We start from the raw sequence: 3605 nt of genomic DNA, 5'->3' as shown, positions 1-3605 counted from the left end.
ATTTTATCTTGTTATAAAATTTTATTTTTTAACACTTAACTTATCATTTATCAATAATGAAAAAAAAATGAGAAGAAAAAAGAAGCAGCAATGAAAGAGAAACAGATAAAAGAAAAAAAAGAAAAAGATAAAGGAAGAGAACTCGTTGGAATAGAAAAAAAGAATTAAAAAAAAAAAGGAAAGGAAGAGACAAAGGTGTAGGAAATTACTGTCACCGCCGCTGCAAATTAAAGAGAAGGAAGGATTGATAAAAAAGAGAATTGAGAGAGGACTCGGTTGCTGCTGAGGCTAAAATTTTTATATATGGATAATTTTAATGTGAAATACAAAAATATTTGATGATTTTGGTGTTCTACAGGGTTGTGGTAGTAGCACAAAACGTTACTAACGTTTTGTAATAAAAAATTTTTTTTAATCATCAAAGAACAAAACGTCACTGACGTTTTGTAATAAAAAAAATATTATTTTAATTATTAAAACACAAAACGTCGCTGACGTTTTGTTAGAAAAATATTATTTTAATTGAAGAAACACAAAACGTCATTGACGTTTTGTAAATGGCCATAGTTGTGTTCAACACACAATTTGGTTCATGATAAAGGATTTCACCTCTAGTAATACAATATTAAAAAGAAAAAGTTCTGCTGCTGATGGTTTATTGTTTATAGAAGTGTTCATTTTTTTTTTCCTCTTCGATCTTTATTTAATTAGCAATTTTGTTAGATAGATAATGAAAAATCTAAATAACATTAAATTTAGGGGTGTGCATGGGACGGGTAAAATCGGGTTTGATGTGACCTAAATCCGACCCGAAATATATACCGGGTCTATTTGTTAAACCCGAACCCGATCCTAAACCCGATAAAACTTATACATTTTCGGGCCACGATTATACCGGGTAAAAACCGGGTGAAAACCGGGCCGTTAACATTATATTACCTTGATACCTTCTTGTAAGTTAGCATGTAAAAATATCCAAATTTCTAAGACTCCAACCATTATTTGACATGGTAAAATTCACTTAGAAAAATATAATAAGAACTATCTCTTCTCTAAAATTAAAGTATAACCATAATCAATACTAATATTGCCTAATAACACTAAATATTTAAATCAATACAAATAACACAAGATTATGCATTAGTCTAAAGTCTTATGCATTTAAAACATTAAACATTAACTTATAGTCTTATATATAATGACTAATAACACAAAATATTAAGGTTTATAATACTTAAATTTCACATAATAATAGCCATCATCCATCACTAATAACACAAAATATTAATTGTGTATGATGACCGGGTCACCGGGCCGATTTCGGGTGACTCGAACTATGGCTCGGCCCCGACCCGAAATAATGACCGGGTCTACTTTTAAGACCCATACCCGGCCATAGACCCGATGAAATCACATCAAATTAGCCCCTAAAGTGTTCGGGACCGGGCCGAGTCTTCGGGCCGGGCCGGGCCATGCACACCCCTAATTAAATCCATCCAAACCTTAGGTATGTTTTCGATGTGGACGAACGGCGATGCTGATGCGAACCAACGGCGACAAAGATAGGCACGAGGAAGAGGAAGGCGATGTCATGGATGAGCGACGAGGAGGAAGGTGGCGCGGATAAACGGCGGCGGAGGATGACAAACCACAGACGGCGTGCGCTGCCTCTGGACTATGACTGCTCTGCTTCCTTCAGAGTTTTGTATGGTATTAGTTAATAATTAAATGATTTAAGGTTTATTTTAGAATTTTAAAATCGAAATTTTAAATTTTAATTAATTTAATTTTTAGATGTATATTTAAACTGTAATATATTAATAATTAAATATATTAAATCTGAATCAGAAATTTAAAATTTAAATTTTAAATTTCTGATTCAGATTTAATATATTTAATTATTAATATATTACAGTTTAAATATACATCTAAAAATTAAATTAATTAAAATTTAAAATTTCGATTTTAAAATTCTAAAATAAACCAATTTCAATTGACCAAAATAATATTTGTTCTTAATTTTTGAATTAAATTAAAAATAGAAAAATATTTTAATTATTATTTGAAAAATTATAATTATTTAACTTGCAGAACACTTTTACTGTCTATTAAATGTATACGTGGAGAAAAAAATATACCTTTTTAAGAGTGCGAGAAGAGGCATCGATAGAGATAGAGAGAGAAGCAGATCAAATAAAAAAGGGAGAGATAGGGAAGAGAACTCGTTGGGAGAAGAATGAAAAGTTGAAGGAGAAAGAAAGGAAAGGTTAGGCAGAGGCTACACGTTGCAGGAAGTCACTGCGCCATAGCCACCGCAGATTAAGGAGAAGGATAGATTGACAGAGAGGAGAGGAGAGAGAAAATGGTGTTATTTTCCTAACAGTCGAACTCTCTGTCTTTGCCTTTTCTCGCGGGAGAAGTTGCTGGGAGGAGAATCGGGGGAGAAAGAGGACACGGTGGATTCCAGTTAAGATGTAGTTGTTGGTGATGTGCTATTTTTTTTCCTTCATCTACTTAATCTTCAATCATTATTTTATCTATTTTGTTTTACTGTTTATGGTTTATGAAAGCGTTCTTGATTGTTAACAGTTAATGGGTTTTTCTCCCTCTCTCTCATCTTCATCTCTTCTGTTTTTTTAATTTAGTCCCAAACCTTAAGAACCAAAAGAATAATTATCCCTTTAATTCAATAATCAAAATGGTTAGGTGATGTTAAATTTTAAATTAAATCCATCTCTCTTCTCCTCTGCATTGACATTCAGAAATAGTATATATTCATATGACAAGAATGATTCTACCACTGTTATCTAACATATAATTTTTTAGTGAAATAATTGTTTTATGGTTATACTTAAATTTAATTATTAGAGTTAAATTATTATTATTAGTATGGTTTTTATTGGAGTACTTGATGTTAAACTATTATTGTTGTCCGTAGTTCTTTGAGTACTTATGTTAAATTTTTATTATTATTGTTATTATTAATGTTTTTTTTACCACTGTTAACAGGAGAAGTTGAGAAGGATATTAATATGATCCATAGAGAGTATGCATCAAAGGAATTAAGGTTAGTACCTGCTAATTCTGATGATAATGCATCTACTAAAAATATTGTTTATCCACTTTCGACAGAAAGATAAAGTTTGAACAAGCTTCAGAAAGGTACGCTTTTTTCCTACATGTGCATTCAAAAAAATAGTAAAAATATTTAACAGTATTAACAAATCAAGACGTTTGATATTTCAATTCAATCAAGATCTTCTCGCATTCTTAAATGTTATTTCAGCGGAGAGGTCTACAATGTTAATTTTATGAAATTTATTTCAATTCCAAACTTTAAATCATCAAGAAAGAAGAACTAATTTATTGTTCTTTTAGATATTTATTTTATTTTGTGGATAATTTTATTTTGCAATTTGCATAGTTCTTCTTTTACAACAGAAACTCTTCATGTTGAATATATAGTCTCTTTATCTTCAAAAATTATTAATGAAATGTTGGATTTAGTTATATAAATTGTTGCTTATTTATAGTTTATGAACTTTATTTTCAGAGATGATAAAAATACTATTTTAATTAATTTAAAAAGTTAAAAGAATTATTTT

The 3605-nt window shown here is 30.1% G+C and overlaps 2 long non-coding RNA genes across 3 annotated transcripts in view; one reads left to right on the top strand and one right to left on the bottom strand.

Moving 5' to 3' along the window:
- The window catches only part of LOC110270465, a 16207-nt gene extending 15337 nt beyond the window's left edge, over positions 1 to 870 (bottom strand). The window contains exon 1 of the long non-coding RNA XR_002360030.1: positions 859 to 870. This is a non-coding gene — a long non-coding RNA (uncharacterized LOC110270465). The remainder of the gene's footprint in view (positions 1 to 858) is intronic.
- LOC110270464 overlaps positions 2141 to 3605 on the top strand; it is a 6577-nt gene continuing 5112 nt past the window's right edge. The window contains exons 1-2 of one of the 2 annotated variants that reach the window (XR_002360029.1): positions 2141 to 2484; positions 3010 to 3162. This is a non-coding gene — a long non-coding RNA (uncharacterized LOC110270464). The remainder of the gene's footprint in view (positions 2485 to 3009; positions 3163 to 3605) is intronic. The other variant, XR_002360028.1, reaches the window with a different exon arrangement.

This window comes from Arachis ipaensis, chromosome B03, assembly GCF_000816755.2.
Source record: "Arachis ipaensis cultivar K30076 chromosome B03, Araip1.1, whole genome shotgun sequence".
Taxonomy (NCBI): Eukaryota; Viridiplantae; Streptophyta; class Magnoliopsida; order Fabales; family Fabaceae; genus Arachis; species Arachis ipaensis.
The sequence above is the reverse complement of the archived record's forward strand: the minus strand, read 5'-3'. Positions and strand labels throughout refer to the sequence as shown.